This window comes from Lissotriton vulgaris, chromosome 12, assembly GCF_964263255.1.
Source record: "Lissotriton vulgaris chromosome 12, aLisVul1.2, whole genome shotgun sequence".
Taxonomy (NCBI): domain Eukaryota; kingdom Metazoa; phylum Chordata; class Amphibia; order Caudata; family Salamandridae; genus Lissotriton; species Lissotriton vulgaris.
Window position 1 is genome coordinate 88,607,737 of NC_141700.1, and position 26,246 is coordinate 88,633,982.

Genomic DNA, 26,246 nt, shown 5'->3' on the forward strand with positions numbered 1-26,246 from the left:
TGCAATACGTCCAACCTAAGGATATACCGGATGTGAACCAAGTGACCGCATATAGTAGAGAGTGATAACGGACTGTGAAAACAGCACGGAAAAAGGTGCAGCCATTTTGTAACAGGATAGAGCTAGTCTAAGTAATGTCGACTATTATGAAAAATACTTCATGGTTATCAAGAATAAAGCGATGGGATTAAGAAGATAAATGAAATGCAGTGACCATACATTTTTTTTAAAAACCTTTTTGTAAGGCTGCTGAGGCAATCCACATTTGCAAAGACCGAATATACACCAGGCACATATGAATATCAGGTACCACATATAACAGTTCAATTAGTACATTTAAGTGTCCAGCGGGATTGCGTATTAGAACATTGTGAATGTCACAGTAGAAATATTTTCTGATAAGGCAACAGAGATGCAAAAAAAATAAAACAAATAGCACGAAAATTGAAAGTAAGATAAAAGAAACAGAAATCATATTCACTAGATTGCAAGACCAACGTAGCGACTCAGCTCGTGTGATGGCGAGCATTACCTCTGACAACAACCACAGTCCAGCTAAAGCAGACAATATCCTGCACCGCCCCTCCAGGACGTGGACAAAGAGCAGTAACCTACGCAGTTGCATGATGACACAAAGGTCCGAGGAATGAACTGACCACTGTACAGTCTCCCGTAACGTCAGGCAAAGCGTCCCCAGTGCCAGGAAAGGCGATGAGTCCCCAACCCACCAGGACCCAGCCACAGGCCTCGAAGAGCGGAAGTGTGCCACAGTTGAATCAATACCAGTGCGGGAGCAAAGAAGGAGTGCCCCATGCTCTATCCCACCCCGGTCGGTGTGTTGGGATGTAGGGACTGAGAGGGCGCCTCCCGTGCCTTCCCTGCAATATATTGGTGATATGGACCCCAGAAGGCTGTAGGGCAGGAGGAGGTTGGGAGCTGCTCCGAGTATTTCACACTGTTCACATTACAGTACGCCACACTCCTGAGCCACGATTTGACCGTGGGAGCGCGTCGTGAGCACCAGAGAAGTGCAACTTCTCTCTTGGCCAGAAGGAAGCAAATGGACGCTAATTTACGAGTTGTGCGGGGGAAATTAGACACGTAACCCAGCAGCGCAATTTCCAGTGTGACAGTTAGTGACAGATCTAGTATGTCACCCAGAACTTTGTGTACCTTTACCCAGTATGTGTGTAGCCTCGGCAGGTCCAGGAAAGGTGTGCAAAGTCGGCCTGAGGGGCGCCGCACTTGGGGCAGGTGTGGGGTCTGTTGGTGTCAATTCTGTGGGCAAGAGCCGGTGTGTGGTACATCCTTCGCAGGAATTTAAAGTGTATGAGTTTGTGTCTGCTATTCATGGAGACCTCCCTGGTCATAGCACAACACGCTTCCCATTGGTCGTCTGAGATCTGTGTGCCTAGATCCAGGTCCCATGCGGCGCGAACCGCCTCATCCGACGATGGGAGTGAAGACAAGCACAATTTGTAGAGTTTGGACACCACGTGAGCCCCTGATGTATTCTGTATGATGAATGTAAGTGCCGGATTATCGTCGGGCGGAAGAGGGAATGTGGGAAATGTAGCTCTCATCAGCGCCCGCACTCTCGTGAGTACGAATGTATCCATAAAAGTTCGATCGTGAAGCGGGGGTCCTCAGTCACAGTGAAGCCATGGCCGTTGGGGAACAAGTCACCGATCGTGTGTATTTGGAATTTTGATAGCGACCGGCGTATCACAGTTTCGCCGGTTATAGGGAGCCAGTGGGAATTGGGCAATGGGAGGGCAGAAGAGTACAATGTGTCAGTGTGTAGTAAGCGCCTAAGCTTGTCCCAAGCCCAAGTCGTCGTGGTGAGTGGGAGTATGTCATGAGGTTCTCGGGGAAGGCCCTTGGGAAGGATCGTGGCGAGAGTCACCGGGAGCGCTGCGTCAGCCTCGGGTCTCAAATGTGGATTTCTGGCGTCCGGATGGTACCAAGGGTGAGCATACGAGCACTGGGCGGCCAAGTAGTAGAGGTAGAAATCCGGAACCCCAAAGCCACCTTTCTCATAAGGCAGGGTCAGCTTGCGCCAGGCTAGCCGTGGGTGTTTCCCCCCCACAACAATCTCAACAGGGCAGTGCGCAATTGTGTAAAAAAAACCTTGGTTAGGGGGATCGGTATGTTATTGAAGAGGTACAAAAACACGGGGGAGAACCACCACCTTAACAATGGCGATGCGCCCGGCCAATGATAAAGGGAGACGGAGCCATCTTTTGGTGTTATCTTCCAGAAAGTCTAGAGCTTGTCCGTAGTTCAGGCGAATGATGGACACAGTGTCAAGATGCACATGGATCCCCAGGTATTTGACAGATTCCTCACACCACTCCAATGGGAGGGAGCAAGGCCACCGCTCGGTGGTGGGAGTGAGTGGAAATAATTGCGATTTGTGCCAATTGACCCTGAGGCCCGAGTACTCGCCAAATCGAGCAATCTCAGATAGCAGAGGTTGTACATTGGTCTCCGGAGTGCGGACGTATAAAACCATGTCGTCCGCATAAAGTGAGACCAACAGAGGGCCGGTGCGGAACTGGAGCCCTCTGTGGAGATGTTTCTCTTGGAAGTGACGAACCAGGGGGTCCATTGCCAAAATAAAAAGTAAGGGAGATAAGGGGCACCCTTGCCGGGTACCTCTAGAGAGAGTAAACCCTTCGGTGATGGTGCCATTTAGGCGAATGCGGGCCGTGGGTGCGGTGTATGGCAACTCCACAGTTGCGACAAACATTGCGGGCATGCCCATCCTTCGCATCACGTCCAAAAAAAAGGGCCATTCTAGGGTGTCAAAAGCTTTTTCCGTGTCTAAGAAGACAGCGGCAGCCGGGGTGGAGGGGTCGATTCTGTGGAGGACTGAGAAAATTGTGCGAAGGTTCAGTGAGGTTGACCTCTGAGGGACAAAGCCCGACTGTGCCGGCGAAATAATGGTATTCACCAGCAATGCAAGCCGTATCGCCAGCACTTTGGCCAGAATCTTATAGTCCAGGTTTAGAAGTGACAGCGGGCGGTAGGAACTGCAAACCGTGGGGTCGTGTCCTGGTTTGGGCAACAAAACTATGACCGCTTCACGGAGCGTCGGGGGAAGAATACCAGACTCCAGGGCTTCAGCGTATACTTCAACAAGTATGGGCACCAGTTCTTCTTTATATTCTTGGTAAAAATCGGCCGTGAAGCCATCTAGGCCGGGTGCCGAGGACCTCTTTAGGGAGTCAATTGCTTCTGCAGTGATGGGATGGGCAAGAAAGTCATGCATATATTTCTCCAAGTACACCATAGCGATTTCGTTAATGTACAGCCCCGGGCCGCGGCACTCTTCCGGAAGGGCAGACGTGTAAAGATGTCGATAGTAAGTCAAAAAAGTGTCGCAAATAGCAGGGGTGGAGAAGTGATGTTCGCCCTGTGCATACGCTATTTCTGTTATGTATGCGGCTTGCCGAGGCGGGCGTAGCAGCTGGGCCAGTAACCTGCCCGGTCTATCTCCCTCACCATACCGGCGAGCCGTATGGTACTTGCCCAAATATCTCAGTTCTCTGTCTGCGATTTCCCTGAACTCCAGTAGAAGCTCGAGGCGTCGCGCTTCATGGCCCAGTGTAGGGTCAGCAAGGATCTCATTCTCAACAGCCAACAAGTCATTTTCTAGGCGGGACAGATTTGCACGGATGTCGCGCAGTGCTCCAACATGTTTGGTGATGCAAACCCCCCTTATGGTAGCCTTGAACCCCTCCCACAAAGTGGCCCAGGTGGTCACAGAGCCAGTGTTAATTTCAAAGTAATCCTCGATGGCGGAACGGATCTCCTCAGTGAAGACCGGGTCCGCTAATGCTCTTCCAGGGAACCTCCACTGCCGCTCATATCCACCCAGCCTAGGGATCGCAAGCGTCAGGACCACAGGGGAGTGATCTGAGAGGGTGCGGGGAAAAGTGCGAAGATCAGTGACCCATCCCGCCAAGCCCGGGGAAAGTAGCCAGTAGTCAATTCTGGTGCTCGTGTTGTGGTAGCTGGAGTGGTGAGTAAAGGCAGGAGTGTCAGTGTGCCGCTTGGCCTCTATATCCAGTAGTGAGAAATGTGAGCATATAGCTGCCACCGCTGTGCGGGCAAGTGGTTTGCGATCAGGGGAGGGAGATGTGCTATCCCTACTAGTGTCCATCAGCAGATTAAAGTCGCCCCCCAGCGCCAGTAAGTCTATGTCGGAGTGCAGCAGTGATAGGTATAGGTCGTTGAAACAGGCCGGGGAATCAACATTAGGACCATAGACCCCCACAAAGGCAATTTTATAACCAAACAACACCCCAGAGATTATCGCATACCTGCCCTCACCATCAATTTTACTATTTGTGAAGACAAAGGGGATCCGCTTATGTATCAGGATCGCCACTCCACGCACGTATCTACTGTAGCTTGAAAACACTCTGTGGGCACCCCAACCCCTTGCAAAGGAGGCCGTGTCCGCCTGAACCATATGCGTTTCTTGTAGAAAAAGTACATCAGCTCTGTGTCTCTCAGCATATTGCATAACCTGCTTCCATTTACGGGTGGAATTCAGGCCACGGACATTCCACGTCATCAATGTCAGACTAGAAGGTCCAGTCTGCAAACCTATCCGGGCCATATCATCAGATCGAGGAAAGTAAGCAAGAAGTGGTCATTCCACAAGCCGATACCACCCAGCCTCCCCGTACCCCTAGAGAGGCAGAACCCAACTAGCTTCTGAACAACAATGCAGAATAGCAATAGCCAATGATACAGAACGGCTAAACATATCTGCAAACTTAAAAGTAACAAACCCCAGAAAAAGGAGCAAAACATGCAGGCAGGGGCGGATTGGCAAGGCGGGCATTTGGGAATGGGCCGAAGGGCCGGTGCCTCAGTGGGCCGTTTTTTTCTCCCCTGTCCCAGTCCACAGAGAGTGGACTAGGAAAGGGGAGAAAAAAAAACGGCCCACAGAGTGCACGGAGACAGACAGAGAAAATGAAAGCAGCCTCGCTGTGCGGCCGGACAGCGATTGTCTGCTGTGGCCTCTCCTTCACCCCTGCCCTGCCAAGCAATCAAGCTGAGGCTGGGCTGGGGAGGGGTGATTGTTTGCAAGAATCGGCCTCCCTGGGGGCCAGGTGTTTCTCAGGCCTTTGAGCCATTTTCACCTCGGCCCCCCTGGGGCCCATGCAGCCCAGAAACGGTGTTAGTCTTAGCACCGCGCCCACAGCCCTTCACATTCAGGGCATAGTGGACGAGGAAGAATGGGTCTTGCTGTGGGGGCCAGGTGATGTTTGGAATTTTTTTATTTTATTTATTTATTTATGCGATTTTATATAGCGGGGACTTTACCTGAAGGTGTCAGAGCGCTTCACACAAGGAACAGCAATAATACATCAGGAGAAAAATTACAAGTGGCAAATTACAAAAGCAAACGTTAAGTTACATGAATCAAAAGTGACAATAGTGAGCAACCAAAATACATGAGGTAGCAATCGGTACATTACAGGAGGAAAAAGTGATATATGTGCAGGTTACAAAAGCGTACAAAGTACAAGTAGAGGTATAATACTGCAATAAATGGCAGACACTCCAGCACAAGAACAAACGTTACGTAGGCAATGGTGGCACTTGTGCAAGTATCTAAAGCAAACAAAAGTGAGAGGTAGCATACAGTGTGATACCAGAGAAAAGTGACGTGTGCAAGTTACAAAAGGGTACCATACACAGGTACAAGGGTAATACTACAGTAAATGGTAAACACTCAAACTGCCAGAACACACTGGGAAGGCACTTCCCATGCACCAGCTTCACCTCAGCCTCCCCCTGGCTACCTGGCTACCTTGGATGACCCAGAAAGCTGTGTTTTGTGCTCCCCTGCTAGGACATTTTCGTGAGGCCTGGAGGGCTGATTAATTTACTAATTGCAGGGGCCTTACCTGTTCATGTGCTCCTGAGCTGAAGGTCTGGGGAAGGCTAAGTAGGTTAGTAATAGCAGGGGCTTTGTTGCTTTTCAGGTGCTCCTGTGCTGGAGAGCTGGAATAATTTTGTGACAGAAAGGGGCCTTGCTATTTTTTTTAGTTGCTCAGCATGTAGGCCATTGGCACCTTTGCCCTGTGTCCTGTGCAAGAACAGTATCCTCCCACTTTCATTCCTTGTCTGTGCAAATAGTGTTTCATGAAAGGGCACGCCCCTTGAATGTGGGCCACGCCCCTTAAATATGGGCCACGCCTCTTGAATGTGGGCCACTTTTTCGTCAGTGCCCGGGCCGAATTGTGATCCCAATCCGACCCTGCATGCAGGCATACGCCATGGGGGGAAGCAACGCTAGCCCCAACCCAGTAGTGCGAGTTGCGAGATGTTAGCAAGTAAGGAAATCCAGCAACGTCGGACCAACCCTCCAAGTAGACAATAAGCCATGACCGGAGTGTCTGCAGGTAATCAGCCCAGGCCAGTTTCTACAAATAAGTCTGCGCTAGTTTGTGTGTCAGGCTGCTGTGGATAGGTAGGTCTGGAGCCAGAAGCCGAGCCCGGCCCCTTTTTGTATGTATGACAGAAGTCTTGGGCCTCAGCCGGAGAATCAAAGATGCGGAATCTGCCATGAACGTCCACCTTCAGACGGGCTGGATAAAGCATACTGTACTTCAGGCCGAGATTGCGAAGAGCCGCTTTGACACTGGTGAATTTCCGCGGCGCCTCTTGCACCATCAAAGTGTAGTCCAGAAAAAAGGACAACTTGCATCCCTGCCACCGCACCTCCCCATATCTCGTGCAGCTCGGAGTGCGGCGTCGCGGTCTCGAAAATTCATAATTTTGGCAATAATGGGCCGGGGCAGTTGCCCCGAGCGTGGTTTAGGCCCCAGGGACCTATGTGCTCTTTCCACCACAAAGCCAGCCGTGAAGGTGTCCTTGCCGAACAGTTCAATAAGGAGGTTCTCAACAAAGGTGTCGAACCGGCCAGTGGTAGTTGTCTCCGCCACCCCGAGGATTCCAATGCTATTCCGCCGACTACGCGCTTCTAAATCATCGTTCTTGATAGCCACATCCTTAAGAATTTTCTCGACTCACTCCAGTCGTTTCAGTGTCTTGGAGGACCCGTCTTCCAAATCCGATATTCTGGACTCAGCTAAGTCGAGGCGCTGGTCGTGGGCCTGCACCGTGGAGCCAATGTAAGACAACTTTTTCTCCAGACTATCAAAGCGAGTGTCAAGTGCCTTGAAGCCAGCACGCATTTCCCCCATCATGGTGGCCATCATGGATGTTGCATCGCCACTGTCCAGTGTCCCCTGAGCGCCCGAAGCCGCCCCAGGTGGGGGGTCAGCAGCAGGGAGCGGTGTCTTGTAAATTGAGCGTCCTCTGGGCCGGATCCCTTTTCCCCATCGTCGAGGACGCGTGGCGAGGCCGCAAACGCTGCGACAGTGGCGGAGAGCAGGGATCAATGGTAAGGCGGGTGACTAAGCCCAAAAGCCACCAGAGCCTGTGCAGTATAGAAGGTGCGGCAGTCCAGCGGGTAGGCCCCAGACCAGAGGAGCTAGATCAGGGAGATATTAGCTAGACACAGCCGGCACAATTTAGTGTCTCCGAGACTTCCCCTGACGTGGGCCGTCGCCACCTCAAGCGTGTTCGATCATGGAGGGACCGTGTTGTATCAGTGCAGGATTGCGCAGGGTCCGCAGCACGGACGCACAGCGGGGCCGCTGTGCACTACCGGAGATCGCCCTCAGTCCTCCCAGCAGCTGCGCGCCCCCCCCTCCCCACCCTCCGCCAGGCCCCGCAGCCACCACCTAAAGTCCCTCACGGGCCCGCAATCGAGGCCCTGGCTCCCTCACACACCCGGGCTGAAGGCCCCAGCCGCGCTTGGGAACCAGGAGACCCAGGAAAACGGGGACCGTGCAGTTATGGCGGCGCCTACGCGAGTCCAGCAGGGAAAACGGAGAGGAATGGGGCCGCGACCGCCAACGGCCGAGCAGCACTCACCCGGCGCTGAAGCGCAGAAGGAAGATGGCGCCGAGGTCCGGAGGCCTCAGATCCCCTCCGCCGTGTTCTCCGCGCCCGGTCGCTCCCGCGGCTCGGAGAGGTCACCCAGGCAGTCCGCGGTCATCTGGAGACAGGTCCTGGCGTCCGGTGTTGGAAGTGGCTGAGGATTACATCTCTTTTCGCCGTTTCCGGGCGCCCGCTCGGAGGAGCTTCACAGTGGAGCGTCCATTACGCTTGCCGCCGTGGCCACGCCCCCATGCAGTGATCATACATACAAAAATTATTATGAAAAATATATAAATGAATGAAACGGTTGAAATGATAAACATGTCAAAATTATACATTCACACAATATATCACTACTGGTTGTGGGATTCACGGGTAACATGAGAGTTCCAAACGGTCATTTAGCCCATAGGGCTTCAAGGAATCAAGTCTGTATATCCATTGAGTCTCTTTTTGCAAAAGTCTTTTGTTCACATCTTGGTTGCCAATGTTGTAAATAGTTTCAAGCACCATAAACTACAATTTTATGTCAAGAACGGAGGCTCCTATTATGCCTTCTTTTCTTGCTTTATTCTCAATAGCAGCAAGATAAGTAACAACTACAAATACACAGAAGGGACAGCAGAAGAACTACTGGCCAATGGGATTAGAGAAAACAAACAATGCACCAATCATGACCAGGATAGTATATATGGCCAGCTCTGACCACACGTAGTCCTCTTTTCTTGCTGCTGCGCAGTCAGATAAGTCGCATTTATTGTTTTCTCTACCGTTTTTTTGTATTTGGGCATTTGTTGTCTTGTTATTGATTGTTTTTCTAACATATTATCTTACAGTGACTCGAGCGCGTTCGCGCTAATTTTTCCTTTCGTTCCGGTCCCGTTTTCGGGTCCGTTCCCCCCCTCGTGCGCTGCAGCGTTTGGTTTATACCGCTGCGCTCGCTTCCCGCTTCCTTCTCCTCACCGATATATGAGAAAAGGGTCCCAGTGAACCGTTTAGACATTAGTCTTATTTATTTACAACAACAATAATAGAAACATTAAAGCAAAACACTGTAAATTAATCACAATGGGCAAGATCTACAATACATTCGATCAGCATGAATCTGCTATATCTGAGGATACAAATTTAAGTAATGCCATTTCATTATGTGAATAGGTATACTTTTAGATTATGGATAATTAGTACTGTTCCATTTACAATCCCTTCCAGTACCATATATGAATTGCTCAACTACTGGATATGTCTATTTTGGTGAATCAGGCGAGACATAACATTGATTTGTTAATTGATGATAACTCTAATAATTATTCAACATATGTTCTAAGGGATTCTATATATTTAAATTCATCTAGGGAGTTATCTATAGACCTATCGACTGTGTGGATGCACGTAAGCATGAGCGAATTTTGCGGATCTCGCGTTCGCGAATTTTGCGGATTTGCGGATTCGCAATCCGCAAAATCCGCGAATTCCCGCGAATTTGCGGATTTTTTTTTTTTTGTGTTCGCCCGTGTTTCTGCCAGTTCGCGAGGGTTTTGTACACTTTCGCAAATTGCGAACTTACCTGTCGGGTCGCAAGTTTCGCGAACTTGTTGTTTCTACGTGTCCAGCCTGTTTGGGACACTCTTCTTCATCACTGCCACTCTCTGTCACCACTGCCACTCTCTGACTACTCATGCCACCCTCTGGCCCACCCATGCCACCCTCTGTTTCATCACCACACCCTCTGGTTGTCCAGTGTACATTATTTTCGGCAAAGCAAAGCACACCTTCCCTGCCTCAAGTGACCTGAATTAATTTGGGGCTGAATAATGTGTCACAGAATATTTTTTTAGCTGGCACCTGCTTCCTTAGTGCGCCCTGATTAGTGATCTTTTGCACTTGCTAAGTGCTTTCATTGTTGCAAAATTAGTTACAACACCTGCCCTGCCCCAACTGACAATAATTAATTAGGGGCTGATTAATGGATTTTAACTTCCAGCCTGGCTCCTGCTTGTCTCCCTTAGCTGTAATTCAGGACCTTTGTGGCATATGTGTAACTATTCTGAGGTTCAGAGCAGGGTCACATAACAGTTTCAACTGGCAACTGAACTCTGGAGGGGCCCCTCAGGAAGCACTACAGGAAATGGCTACTAATGATGAGCCTGAACTTTTGAACCTGGTAAGTAGTTACTTTCAGTTTTGCTAAGATCGTATTTCTGCAATTTTGCACTTATTCGCGGGGCGCGAACTCACGCGAACTCACGCGAACAGTGCGAGCAGTGCGAGCAAAATCCGCTGCTCGCGGATTTGCGGATTTTGCGGGAGATTCGCAAATCTCGCGGATTGCGGATTTCCCGAAAATCCGCAAAATCCGCGAGCGGAACGGATTTTCCGCCCACACCTAGATGCACGCCACTTCACCCTCCTGTGCGAGAGGTGCGTGGCTCATTTTCGTCATAATATGGCTCCATCTGGAAATATGTGGTTTATGATGTGGTACCAATAATAGCAAAGATGTTGTGCTGGCCAAATTTAATTATTGATATGTCACGAGTCCATCTTGGTCGCTTGCCTATGTTTATAATATTCGCGGGATCAATACCCACATATTCGACTAGTCAGTATGAATGATTCCAATTGCATGGAGTGACTATCCACTGTATCTTTACTATGCTTTGAGGCCCGCGCTAGTCCGTTTTCTACTACTCTAGGACCGTCAATAGAGTTGCCCCTAGAGATGACCCGGAACTTCTTTAGTGGTAGTCCTTTGTTTATATCGTTAGTGGTTTTTCCCCACAGCGCGACTACAGAGTGCTTTCTCCCGCGACTGAGAGAGGATCCCGATTTAGACGGAATACCTCTACCAGGTATGATACGTTTGCCTATGGTTTATGGACCAGGGGAGGCTATAGTATACTGGGTTAATAATGTTTTCTCCGATGTAGGAAACCACCCGTTTTGAATGTGACTGAACACGACGCAGCAACCCGCCCTGATTAGGTCTAGTGTTCGTGATAGATCGCATTTCCATAACTACCAAAAGATTCGACGCACTTACGTTCTACCCTCTCCAGGTAGGAATCTTGTCACAATATGATCGAATTTAGGGTTTGAATACACTATAGATTCTTTCCACCTCTGATACAGTGTATTATGAAGTTATCTACAAGAAGATACACTATATTGGTTACACGTGATAGTTACATGTCATAGTATGTATGAGATTTCAGAAGTTGGCTCTTAACACTATGTTTAACTTTGAGTTGAAATTTCTGATCTACTATTATGTCAGGAGTGACGTATGTCTATCAATACGGTTCAACTTGTTTTGATAGAGGTTTGGTCTGCCTTGGTCCTTTCTGAAGGTGCTTTTTTATGAGTCTTCAAGGTATATATAAGCGGCTTTTTGTAATTAATTGGCAAAAGTCGAGTAGTATTTCATTCACTCACGCACAACTAGAAGCATGGGGGATTCGAGTGTATCAGCATCGACCAGTCGGGTACCCGACCCCGCTACTCCAATACAAACTTGACTCCAATAAGAGACCATTAAGTAGTTCGACCGAACGAAATCAAAGCAACACATTTCTCAAGGGAGCCCGCAGCACTTCGGTCACTGGCCCCGATGGGCCAAGCCTCACAGCTAGGAGGGGTAGGAGGCTAGAGGAAACCCATCCCTCAACCGACTGGTCTTGGATATCCAAAACAATAAATTTCAGAACTGATAATCCATGACCGAACCTTGAACAGGGAAACAAGGAAAGAAACCTAAAACTCTGCTCTTGGAACATCAATGGACTCGGGACAAAAATCAACGACCCCTCACTACTGTTATACTTTCAAAATTTTGATCTAGTTCTCCTACAGGAAACTTGGCTGGAGGACCCCTCACATCTCCAAGGCTACAAGACCTACCACCTCCCTGCAGCCCGACAATCGATCTATGGCCACCGCAAAGGAGGACTAACCGTCTACGCCTCGATTGCAGCCATAACCGCAGGGAAAGAATATACGACCAAAAACATCACATCCCTTGAAATAATGGCAATCCAATTCGAAATGCGGGGCCAAAGTAACCAACAACACATAACTCTGGTAAACACTTATATCCACCCCCAGGGCAAGAGGACTGGTGCAAAGCAGTTGATACTCGAACTTACCCGGTTAATAACGGAGGACGAAAGCTCAAACTATATCCTAACAGGAGACTTCAACATGTTCGTAGGGGAGGTAACAGGAGACTGCAACCTAGACGACGATAAACATCGAGCATGGGGGATCATCTCCCAGGACACCTACAAGTGGGGCAAACCAACAAAAATCTCGAAAGATCTGCACAGAGAACTGGAAAGTCTCTCAATGGTAGCACTAAACGGCCGCATGCCAGGGGACAGACCTCAAGCCCCAACTTTCCACAGAAACGCGGTCAACACCGCAATCGACTATACCTTCGTCGCCCTCCCACTTCTGGGCTTAGTAAAAGATTTCAGGATTGGGGTGTCCGATTACAGTGACCATCAGCCCCAAGAACTCACTCTAGGTATCCAGGGCACTGCCACAACATACGCAACTTCAGAACCCTGTCAGACCACGAGATACCAACATAGGAGAATCCGTTGTAAAATACACGACCCAGAAAAGCTAGCAGCTGCTGCAAAAACAACGTGGGAAGAAATCAAACTCACTGAAGGAAGCACCGTCCATGCCTGGGAAATTTTTACCAAAGCTATGGGCCAACCCGCCCCACCTGCCGTCACCCAACCAGTACAAAAAGTGCCTCAGCCAGAACAAAGCATCTGGGCAGGAACAAACCAGTGCACCCACTTTTCATCAAGTGAGCATGCCGAATTAAGACACCTAAGGGGCGACATAAACAGAGCAATTCGCTCTATCCGCCAAAACAGCGCATCTGTCGGCACCATAGATGCGCTAAGAAAACTTCGAACAAGGAAAAAGAAAATCATCTGGCGTGCAAAAAAGGAATACAAAGAATCACTCTGGGCTAAACTACTCCATGATGCCAAAATGAATAACAGTGCCAGATTCTGGCAAACGGTCAAGAGCATCGAAAATCCATCGGCACCCAGGATCAACTCCTACATAACGGAGGACGTTTGGACAACCTATCTGCAACACTACTTTAATGTAGGCCCCCAAAGCAACTTGCAAAAATCAGCTGAGTTCTATGCTGATCTATCGCGGCCCACCTGTTATAGGAACAATCTACCACCTAGTTCCTCCCTAAAAACGATCGAGGACAGAATACAGCACAGCCACCAAGAGGGTGCCCCCGGGCCAAACGGCTTGCCCCCATTGTTATACAAACAAGATCAAAAGTATTGGTCTGGCTCATTACTAAAGCTCTTTGGCAACATTACTACAACAGGAACAATCCCAGAATCCTGGAAAGGCTCAATCCTCTCGCCTATCTATAAAAAAGGCTGTAAAAGTGAACCAAAAAACTACAGGCTCATCGCCCTCATTGACATCGAGGCCAAGTACTACGCGGGACTTATTCTAGCCGACCTCCGGGAATGGGCAAGGGAAAAGGCCTTAATTCCAATTAACCAAACAGGCTTCCAGGAAAACCTGGGGACCACCACAAACATCCTGGCTTTTTCCCTTTCAGCCGATTCGACAAAAGCAGCAAGAAAACCATTATTTGTCTGTTTCATCGATTACAAAGCTGCCTTTGACAGCATAGATCGAGGAAAGCTATGGTCAAAGCTAGTACGATGGGAAATTCCTCCCGCCCTTCTGAATCAACTCATCCTACTACATTCAGATACATGGGTCCAAATAAAACTGGGGAGTGGTACAATCGTATCCAGGCGGATCCCAACCTCCAGAGGCTTAAAGCAGGGGTGCGTTTTGGCCCCTACTCTATTTAACCTCTTCGTGGCTGATCTTTCAACTGACCTAGATAATTGTAACCATCATGCACCAAACCTGGGAGGCCTCCCTCTCTCAAATTTGATGTACGCCGACGACCTGATTTTAATCAGCCAAACCCCAGTCGGCTTACAACACCTGCTCCATACTACGAACAACCACGCCTCAAAAAACGGGTTAGAAATCAACTTAGAAAAGTCAAAAATAATGGTGCTAAACCAGCGCAACCCAAAAAAGCGACTGAAATGGCAGCTGGGTGAGAGAGAACTTGAAGTCGTCCACGACTATAAATATCTAGGAATTATCTTTGATAAGAATGGGTCATATGACCAACAAAAAGAGGTGATTCAGAGACGAGGAACCATCTTAGCAATCACCCTGAAAAATCTTAAAAGCAAAATAGCAGGACCAAACCTGCTCCCGCTGCTTGAAGTGCTTCGCGCAAAGCTGCTGCCCACGCTCACATACGGCAGCGAGGCCTTGCGAGGGTCGGACGAAGAAACCCTCAATAAAACGGTTGCTAAAGCTTTAAGAATAATCTTCAAGCTTCCTAAATACACCTCCCCAGCCCAACTACGCCTCGAATTTGGAATAGTAAACCAGAGAATAAGCAGGAAGGCCGCGTATGTAAAGAACTGGTATAAAATAAAGAGTGCAGAGGCGGGCTCGCTGAACTCATTCCTATGGAAGGAAATCTCAAGGAAACATGCCTCACCGGCCAAAGACTACCTCCAATCAGGGATCAGCTTGTTAGCCCTGGAGAATATATGGGAGTCAGGACTCCCATTCAAGACCGTAAAAGACCTGGTGAATAAGTCAACAAAGCTCGTCTCCACCGCAAATGATAAAGAATGTCTAAATAAGAGGGCCCATAGCTGGTTCGTGATACAAAGCTATCCAAAATGCTCACCACAACCGTACCTCGGTACCAGCTTTTCCGGGCCTTTAAAAGAAGGCTTCTTGGCCCTGAGGATGGGCATCCTTCCTGTCAAACCACATTTGCCCCCCTGGAAACGAATATTCACATCTACACAATGCAGACTATGTGGCGAAACTAAAGAAGATATGCTGCATCTCCTATGCATATGTAAGTTCCTAGACCGGGAGAGGAGAGAACTGCTAAAACCGCATCTAAATGAAATGCATATCCGGTCGTGCAGACAGGCAGTGAAGGCGTGCTTCAGTGGGGCCAACGTTAAACTAACCTGCAGCTTCGTCCGCTACATGAAAACTGCCCAAATAAAGCTTCTCGCCGCAGCCTGAGCACAGTTGCGCTCACCCAAGCTCTTTTATCCGGCAATTCTCTTTGACTTCCACTACGTTCCGACCCTGAGGCAGTCGTCCACAACCACACAATAGACTATTAGAACTACGGACACTGGCGTCACCCCCAGACGGGGACTCACCCTTACTTCTTCCTTAAATTTTATACCTTCATCACAAACAAATTGTATGTCATTTTAACCCGAAAATTGGTCGATTTTAATGCATATCCATCACGTTTTTTTTTTTTTTTTTAAGACAATATGAAATGATGTCACATATATGTATCCTTTTATAAATTTTTTACTGATGTGTGTACTGCTAAGATTTTAATTAATCAAGCAATAAACTTACTTACTTACTCACTCAATTTTAAGGATGACGATTAAGTGGCATAATACAGCCGATCTGGAATTTTATTTTTATTGTTTCAGATATTGACGATTTTGAAAAGAAAGAAAATACTTCAATTTACCACTGTGTGAAATTAATTTCTCCACGCACCATGGTAACATTTTAATTCTTTGCGGTTTGGATGATGTCATCTCAATTTCTCCTAATTTGATGGAGAACACTGTACTAATATAATTTTATTTATATTCCTATAGAAATCATAGTGTACCCTTGGTTTTACGCTTCTTGTCCTGAAGAAGACTCCGATGTAAGGCCATAAGTACGCCTACAGTTGTAGCGTGGGGTCGAAACGTCGACGGCTACTTTCTTTTCATCTTAATTGATGCCGTTCCTAATTTTTGGATATAGTATGCCAGCGTCAAATACATGATTCTTGACAAATATTTGGAAATCTGTGATTCCATGTTTTGGCTCAGGGATCTGAAGCCAACTTAGTTTGTAAATGGTTAATGATTTTGAAATAATTGCTTGTCACAACTATTATAATTTCTTATTTATTTCTTTCTTTCTCACAGCATCACGCTAATTTCCCTCTTTCCTTCCTTTCTTGGGGCACTGTTATTGTATTTCATGTATTGTAGATCTTGCCCATTGTGATTAATTTACAGTGTTTTGCTTTAATGTTTCTATTATTGTTGTTGTAAATAAATATGACTAATGTCTAAACGGTTCACTGGGACCCTTTTCTCATATATCATATAGCACCCAGGTCCCCAGTGACTTATTTGGGTAAACCCCCCTCTTCATTTATCCTTCTCTTCACCGGCTGCTTACCCGAGTGTGTTCTGTGTGACTGCCTGCGGCTCGTCTGTCTCCCGTTTTTTGACGAACGTGGTGCCCGCCCCCAGGGGAGTGTCTCCCTGCCATTCGGCCCATCTACGCCCCTTTGTTTTCCCTGGTGCTTGTTAACCCTTCCCTCGCTGCATATTCTGTCATGGAGATTCCAAGCTCACAGGAGTTGGACAATGAGGAAAGCGAAGCTTTCAAGACTGACCTCAGTCAGTTTATCAATAATTCTGTGGAGACTGCTGTCGAGGCTTCAATAAATCGTGTTTCCAAACACATGGAGAATTCACTAATCAGCCTCATGACCAAAGCTTTGGCCCATTCTGCGGGGGAAAGCAGAAAGCGTAAACTGGTTCCTTCCACTTCTCTTTCAAAAAATGTGTCACTGTTGGGTTGCGAGTCCTCCTCGCATTTGACTGAGGACGTGGTTCCTCCCAGGCCTCCTACCAAAGAGGGGTTTAAGGTTTCTTGGTCAAAAAGTAAGTCCGAGGCAAAAAATGTGGAGGTTCCTAAGAAGCTGGTCATTGACACTATTCCTGACACGGATGATGACGATGATATGGGTGACACTGATGATTTGACAGATTTCTTTCAATTGGTTGACCCTCCTTCTCCCAAGAAAGCTAGATTGGATGCTTTTGCGTCTCAGCCCGTGCTAGACACGGAGGGCAATCCTATGTTTGACCCCTCTACTATCAGACATCCTAATTCTACAGAGTGGTTCCACACTCCTCATGTGGGAGAATACATATCATCTAAGCTCCGTCTTCCCTTGGACAAGTCTGTTCGGGCAAAACTCAAATCCGAATGTCCCAAACCTTCCCTTCCTTGTCATGTTACCGTTACTCCCTCCATAGATCAACCTCTCCTTACTTTCTTTTCGAAATTTGGCAAAGATCCACGCAAGGGTGTGGATAAAGCTTGGTCCACTTGCCAGGACAAGTTGTTGGACGTGGTGGGTCCTTTGGCTCGGGTCTTGGATATGGCGGAGACAGCCCGTTTGGAAGGTTCAGACCTTAATCCTGAAGAAATTTTTTTGTGGCTCCAGAGATCCTTTTGCCTTTTAGGTAATGCAAATGCAGCGATCATTCATGAGCGCGGTAAGGGCCTGTTAATCGAATTGGACCCGAAGTTGGCTAACTTGGCTTCCCAGGATCCTGGTGTCAAGGCTGACGGACTTTTGTTTGGTGATTCCCTTGTCAAGGATCTCAGCCGAAATGTGTCCACTTTTGCTTCCTTGGACAAAGCCCAATTTCCCATCAAAAAAGTTTTTGGCCCCCGGGTTTTTGGCAGGAACCGCTCTTCCGGCCGCGGTTATCAGAACCAAGGTTCCAGAGGTGCAGCCAATTCCGGCTATCAGGAATTCAAGCCACAGTTCTACCCCCAACGAGGTCGTGGCTTCCGTGGCCGAGGACAGAAAGGTTTCCGTTCCAACAACAGCAACGTCAACAACCAAGGTGAGGCCTTCCCCTCCAATTAGAGGTCGTCTTGCTCTCTTTTTTCACAGGTGGCGCCCGCTCACAGCAGACCCCTGGGTCCTCAATTCTGTCCAGGGCTATCTCATAGAGTTCTACGCTCAACCTTCCCAGTCTATTTTTCCTCCTCCTATGGTTTTTTCCGCAGACGTCGCTCTGCTCGTCTCTCAGGAGATTCAAAATCTTCTTCAAAAACAAGCCATCCTTGTCACTCCCTTCGACCCATCGGGCTTCCTGAGCTCTCTCTTTTTGGTTCGCAAAAAGAACAAGAAAGTTCATCCAGTCATCAACCTCAAGTGGTTCAATCAGTTTGTGGTTTATCGCCACTTCAAGATGGAGACCATCCTCCATCTCAGAGATACCTTACGCCAATCCGATTAGATGGTCAGACGCGATCTTCAAGATGCCTATCTCTCAATTCCTATTCACAAATCTCACACAAAATATCTACAATTTCAGTGGTCAGGTGTCACCTACCGATTTTGTTCGCTTCCTTTCTGACTTTCTTCCGCTCCTTGGTGCTTCACCAAGGTGATGAAGCCTGTGGTGTCTTATCTGCGCTCCCTAGGTATTCGTCTCATCATTTTTCTGGACAATATCTTGATCATGCACACAGACAAGCAGACTCTTCTTTCCCATCTCGATGTCGCTCAGTCTCTCCTCCTCGAACTGGGTTTCCTCATCAATTCCGAGAAATCTATGTTAGTCCCTTCTCAGAGTGTAGAGTTTCTAGGCTTCCGTGTGGACTCTTCCACCGCATCTATTTAACTTCCAAAAACCAAGGTTTCAGCCATTCGGTCAGAGTTAAGTCAAATTCTTCGTCTTTCCGAAGTGTCTCTGCGTTCTCTTGCAGGAGTCGTGGGCCTTCTGTCAGCCTCCATTCAAGCCATCTTTCCCGGGTCTCTTCATTATCGAGCCCTACAATGCTTAAAGATAAGACATCTTCGCCAAGGCTTGGGGTACTCCGATCTCATCCAATGAGACCTAGAGTCCCGTCTCGAACTGCAATGGTGGATCGACCATTTAGATGCGTGGAACGGGAGAACGATCTTTGCAACGGCCCCAGATCTTGTATTAGAATCAGATGCCAGTCTGTCGGGTTGGGGCGCCCGATGTGGTTCAATCTCGACTGGAGGTACATGGTCGCCAGAGGAGTCGTCATTGCACATCAATTGTTTAGAGATGCTGGCAGGCTCCTTTGCAATCCGCAGTCTGGCAAAGAACAAGGCAAGTTGTTCCATTCTCCTTCGGATGGACAATGTTTCTGCGGTCCGCTACATAAACCATCTAGGTGGCACAAAGTCAAAGCCTCTCGCGGAGCAAGCAAAGAGTCTTTGGGAATTCTGTCTTCAACACAAGCTGTCTCTTCGAGCAGAATATCTTCCAGGCAGTCTCAATGCCATAGCAGATTGGCACTTTCGTTACCTTCGAGATTCAAGCGACTGGAAGCTGCTTCACTCCGTCTTTCACTCTCTCTCCCAAAAATGGGGTCCCTTTTCTATCAATCTTTTTGCTTCCTGTCTCAATTCCCAACTTCCCGTTTTCTTCAGCTGGAGACCAGATCCCCTCGCTCTGGCAACGGATGCCTTTCTACAGGACTGGTCCCTGCATCTCAACTATGCGTTTCCTCCATTCCTGATGATCAACAGGGTTCTGGCCCAGGTGCGTCGCCAGTCGACATCCTTGGTTCTCCTGGCACATTTCTGGCAATCTCAAATCTGGTTCCCTTCACTCCTGGAGCTGGCGGTGGATTTTCTGGTGCTTCTTCCCTTCAGCGAAGACCTCCTGCTGGACCCTCAGGGTCTCCCCCACGCCATGATTCTATACCAATCTCTGGTTCTGTCTGCATGGAAGATTTCCGGGCTTCCTCTTCTGACGTCATCATTTCACAGGAGGCTTCACTCTCTATCAGTAGAGCTTGGGCCCCTGGTACATCCAGAGCCTACAAGTCAGCTTGGACTTTATGGGCAAGCTGGTGTATGGAACGGTCTGTCGATCCCTTTTCAGCCCCTCTAAGCTTTGTGGTTAATTTCCTAGCTTCAGAGGCCAGTGCGGGTAAATCTCATTGCACTGTGAATCTGTACAGATCTGCTATTTCTCTGAACAATTGTCCCATTGACAACAAGCCAGTAGGTTCCCACCCTTTGGGGTGTTGTCTTCTTCGTGGAGTTCGATTCTCAAAATCTCCGTTGGCTAAGTATTCCTTTTTATGGGATGTTAATTTGGTGTTCAAATTGTTTATCTCATGGCCTGACAATGATGCTCTTTCTCTCAAGATACTTTCAGCCAAACTTACCATGTTATTATGTTTAATTTCAATCAAACGTGTCTCTGATGTCAACGCTTTGGATTTGTCTTCCAGACAATTTTCGCCTTCTGGTGTTTTGTTTCATGTTCACAGGCGTACCAAAACTAATTTGCAATCTGTGTTTTATCCCTATTTTCCTTCTCAGCCTCAGCTCTGTGTTGGACAATGCCTGAAAAGTTACGAACAGAAAACTGCTGATCTCAGGTCTTCCTCTCATTCGCAATTGCTCATTTCTTTTCGCAAACCCCATCATCCTGTGTCCTCTGCCACTCTAGCCCATTGGGTGAGGTGGATCATGTCCCTCGTGGGCATCGGCATTACTGCTTTTGGTTCTCACTCCGCTAGGGGTGCTATGGCCTCTAAAGCCTTTTGGGCAGGCTCTCGTTTGGAGGATATCCTGAAATCAGCAGATTGGTCTAATGATACTGTTTTCAAAACATTTTATTGTAAACCTGTTGTTACTGCTTCTTCTTTTGTTGTTGATATGCTTTGAACAAGCATAATAGGAGCCTCCATTCTTGACATAAAATGTAGATTTTCCTAGTTCTTATGACGGAAAGTCTTAATTTTATTCAAGACACGGAGGCGAGTATTATCCCACCTCTGCTTTACTAATTATGTCTGTTTTTCCCACCCTTAGGAACTCCGGCTTTACCACCAGCCTCCAATTAACTCTGCGTCTGCTCCTGTGGATGGGCTTCCTTCAGCTGGTTCTTCACCTCGTTGCAGTTGGACGTTGCTCCAGTACTACCCTGCAGTCCTGGGTTTCCTTCAGGATTTTCTGGCTTGGATTATGACTTTTTGCCTTTTACTGTCTATTTTTCCATTGTTTATGCATTCTCATTGACTTTCTCGCACAAGAAAAGAGGACTACGTGTGGTCAGAGCTGGCCATATATACTATCCTGGTCATGATTGGTCCATTGTTTGTTTTCTCTAATCCCATTGGCCAGTAGTTCTTCTGCTGTGCCTTCTGGGTATTTGTAGTTGTTACTTATCTTGTTGCTATTGAGAATAAAGCAAGAAAAGAAGGCATAATACTCGCCTCCGTGTCTTTAATAAAATTAAGACTTTCCGTCATAAGAACTAGGAAAATCTACATTGTGAAATGTTGTGTCTCTGATCATTGAAGTGTACAGCAATAGCTGATTTTTCGTTCCTCGTCCTTATATTGCTTTTGTGTTCAGTTACTCCTCTTTTAATCTTTCTTGTGGTTTTTCCCACATAGACCAATCCACATGGGCATTTGAGCAAATAGATTAAATTCATAGAGTCACAAGTAGCCGTTACTTTCAGTTGTATGGGGGTTCCACGTCTAGGATGATTGATCGTAGTCCCTTTAATGATGGCATGGCAATTGTTGCAATTGTGGCATGGTATAGTGCCCTTGAAGGTTTCTTGGTTCATTGTCATTGTGCGTTTCTTTAGTAGATCTTGAATATTTCTACTGCGGGTATATGCAAATCTCGGTTGACTCTGGAAAATACCTTTAAAATCAGGTTCACTCGATAAGATCAACCAATGTCTCAGGATAGATTGTTTGTACGCATGACTTTTAGTGGAATATGTCGATACTATGACTGAACGTCTCTCTGTAGTCTTGGATGAAGTTGTAAGTAACTCTGAGCGTGTTTTTGCCTTACATTTGTTTTCTGCAATCTCCAAAAACTTGGGAGGATAACCTCTTTCCTTGAATCGTTGGATCATGTTTAGTATTTGTAGTTGAGATTCCTCAGGTTCCGATACAATCCTTTTCACTCTGTACAGTTGTGATGTAGGTAAGTTGTTTTTGAGAGAGTTCTGATGGAAGCTTCCATAGTGCAACAAATTATTCCGATCAGTAGACTTCTTGTATAGGGTTGTCCTGATTTCATTGTGGTCAAATTGGATTAATACATCCAGATAAGCGATAGTCTTTTGGTCTATATGATATGTAAATTGAATCCGGTCATTGATTCTGTTCAAATCCTCTAGTTGTTGTAGTAATACATGTTTGGGGCCCTGCCACAGAACAAAGATGTCATCAATGTATCTATAAAATGCTTTCGCATGTTTCTTCCAATGATCACAGTTTAAAATGTGGTTTGTTTCAAAGTTAATCATGAAGATATTCGCGTAGCACGGTGCTGCGCAATTTCCCATGCTAGTTCCTCTAAGTTGTAAATAATGGTGCTCCTGCCATTTGAAGTAACTTTGGTACAATGTGAAATTCAGCAGTTCCAATATAAAGACTTGAAAATTTTGATCAAGTGACGATTGGAGTAGTATTGCTTCAGCTGCTTCAATACCAAGATTGTGGGGGATAGACGTATATAACGCCTGAACGTCAATGGTACATAGCCATGTCTCATGATCCTCCTGAATGGTAATTTATTTCTGCTTAATCAAAAAGTCTGTTGTATCCTTGATATATGTTTGAGCGTTGGTCACAAAATCTTTAAGGTGTAAGTCAAGAAATTGACCCACTGGTTCGTGTATGCTACCTCTTGTGTTGACAATTGGACGCATTGGAGGTTGGTGTAAATCTTTGTGGATTTTGGGAAGCATTTGTATGGATGGAATAGATGGAAATTGTTTGATTAAAAAATTATTGGTTTTGAGAGAAATCGTACCCTCGTCCAATGCTCTTTGCAAAATCTCAGTGAGGTTAGTTTGAAACTCTTTGGTGGGATCGTTAGTCAAAAGGGCATAAGTTTCAGTATCATTCACATAAGCGTTCACTTGTGTAATATAAAAGTTAGTGTCCATCACCACCAAGGCTCCCCCTTTGTCCGCTTTCTGAATCGTGATCTCTGGATTCTCTGATAGATTCTTCAATATGTTGAATTTTTTTTTGGACAGATTCTGTAGTTTGGAACGATGTCTGAAGTCCATTTTGTTGATATCATGTAGAACCAGCGATTCAAAAGTATCTAAGGATTTGTGGCTAGCTGGTGCTTGGAAAGTGCTTTTTGATTTCAAATGTTTCAATTGAGGATCAGGATCTTTGTTAGTGTCAGAGACGATAACATTCTCAAAAAAATGACGTAGCCTTAAATTACGCATGAATTTGTATAAGCTGATGTTCAGTTCAAGCTTGTCTGTATGATGTGTCGGAACATATGATGTGCCTTTCTGTAACACATTGATTTCACTTTTGTTGAGCTGATAAGTAGAAATGTTAATCACCAGTTGTTTACTTACTTTTTCTTCCTGTTGGTTCTGCTGCTCTGTATAGGAACTTTCAGAGCTGACGTAGAGTGACACTACTCCAATCGTCACTTGATCAAAAATTTCAAGTCTTTATATTGGAACTGCTGAATTTCACATTGTACCAAAGTTACTTCAAATGGCAGGAGCACCATTATTTACAACTTACAGGAACTAGCACCGTGCTACGCGAATATCTTTATGATTAACTTTGAAACAAACCACATTTTAAACTGTGATCATTGGAAGAAACATGCGAAAGCATTTTATAGATACATTGATGACATCTTTGTTCTGTGGCAGGGCCCCAAACATGTATTACTACAACAACTAGAGGATTTGAACAGAATCAATGACCGGATTCAATTTACATATCATATAGACCAAAAGACTATCGCTTATCTGGATGTATTAATCCAATTTGACCACAATGAAATCAGGACAACCCTATACAAGAAGTCTACTGATCGGAATAATTTGTTGCACTATGGAAGCTTCCATCAGAACTCTCTCAAAAACAACTTGCCTACATCACAACTGTACAGAGTGAAAAGGATTGTATCGGAACCTGAGGAATCTCAACTACAAATACTAAACATGATCCAATGATTCAAGGAAAGAGGTTATCCTCCCAAGGTTTTGGAGATTGCAGAAAACAAATGTAAGGCAAAAACACGCTCAGAGTTACTTACAACTTCATCCAAGTCTACAGAGAGACGTTCAGTCATAGTATCGACATATTCCACTAAAAGTCATGCGTACAAACAATCTATCCTGAGACATTGGTTGATCTTATCGAGTGAACCTGATTTTAAAGGTATTTTTCAGAGACAACCGAGATTTGCATATACCCGCAGTAGAAATATTCAAGATCTACTAAAGAAACGCACAATGACAATGAACCAAGAAACCTTCAAGGGCACTATACCATGCCACAATTGCAACAATTGCCATGCCATCATTAAAGGGACTACGATCAATCATCCTAGACGTAGAACCCCCATACAACTGAAAGTAACGGCTACTTGTGACTCTATGAATTTAATCTATTTGCTCAAATGCCCATGTGGATTGGTCTATGTGGGAAAAACCACAAGAAAGATTAAAACAAGAGTAACTGAACACAAAAGCAATATAAGGACGAGGAACGTAAAATCAGCTATTGCTGTACACTTCAATGATCAGAGACACAACATTTCACAATTGAAGTTTATGGTGCTTGAAACTATTTACAACATTGGCAACCAAGATGTGAACAAAAGACTTTTGAAAAAAGAGACTCAATGGATATACAGACTTGATTCTTTGAAGCCCTATGGGCTAAATGACCGTTTGGAACTCTCGTGTTACCTGTGAATCCCACAACCAGTAGTGATATATTGTGTGAATGTATAATTTTGACATGTTTATCATTTCAACCGTTTCATTCATTTATATATTTTTCATAATAATATTTGTATGTATGATCACTGCATTTCATTTATCTTCTTAATCCCATCGCTTTATTCTTGATAACCATGAAGTATTTTTCATAATAGTCGACATTACTTAGACTAGCTCTATCCTGTTACAAAATGGCTGCACCTTTTTCTGTGCTGTTTTCACAGTCCGTTATCACTCTCTACTATATGCGGTCACTTGGTTAACATCCGGTATATCCTTAGTTTAGACGTATTGCACACGCTAACCCGTCTTGGAGACACTCGGGAGATTAGACAACTTGATGAGCGGTAAGAGACACATAACTCTATCTGAGTGGTTAGCAGTTAAACCACGGTTTGTTTTATAACGGCAATCGATATGCGTGTACTTTCGCACTTTTCAGATCGCGGTAACGCGCAGCTTGGGTTAAGTCACATGTTGACAACAGTGGGTTACTTGTCAATGTTGGTCACATTGTTTTTTCACTATCGTGGCAACTATGCACTTTATTAAATATGGCACGCCTTATTGTATTGCATTTTCTTTGGATCTTTTGACACAAAGAGTCACACGCGGTAAAACTTGTCACGCCTCACGTCATTTGGATTTCGAATACGAAGAGTCACACATGCTGATTTCCACTTTATGGTTTTAACTATCATGATTTTCACTACTATCTCTATGAGGAGTGTTTTTTAATGACGATTACGATACAGCATCATTCGTTAAAAACTGTGATTGAAATAACAGTTAGGATATGTATTGGACCCTCATTGTGATTCATTGTTTATTAACAGATTCCCCTGATGAAGTGCCTGTTATGGGTACGAAATGCATTGGGAACATGCCGTTACAAGTGGTTCTATGGATGTAAACATTTAAAAATGCTGAAATATCTTGAATGTGATATTAAACATCTAGATTCATGCTAATGATGTATTAAAACTCAAACTTGATGAACTATACAAACACAGTTTGAAAAATTTATGACCAAAAAGAAGTGTTTGAAAATTTAGAAGATCTGCTGATACTTTAAGCTGTGCCCAGAGGGTCGTTCCCTAGATAAAGGGGACGCTTCTATATTTAGTAGTGAGTCACACCTACAGTCCGACCAGGTGATACCTCCGAGGCACGCAACAACCCTCACTTTTGATGTAACTTGAGCTTGTGCCCAGTCTATTCAGATTGAGAATTAACTCCAGAAGTCTGCTCATAAGATAACATTTCAACATACTTTCTTTCCCAAATGTATATGTTCTGTACATTGTAGCAGCTGTATGAATCAGACTAGCTGCACTAGTAGTGGTAATAGTAGTAAGCTTTATTGGTTAATTAAAACAGTAATACTGTTACATATTAACTTTTGAGATATAAGTATAGAACCCTATAGTACATATTACTTTCATGATATAATGGGTAAAAGGTTAAAAAAGGTAATAAAAAAAAGTACATTTTAAAATTACAATTCAGTGTGGTGCGAATCTCCGTTTGTGATTTTGATTATACTGAGACTAGGCTAGGCCAATTTTTTTTTTAAGG

At 45.8% G+C, this 26,246-nt stretch overlaps 1 pseudogene; it reads left to right on the forward strand.

Moving 5' to 3' along the window:
* Window positions 1–16,462: 16,462 nt before the first annotated feature.
* LOC147673442 (uncharacterized) lies at window positions 16,463–19,071 on the forward strand (annotated as a pseudogene).
* The last annotated feature ends 7,175 nt before the right edge of the window (window positions 19,072–26,246 follow it).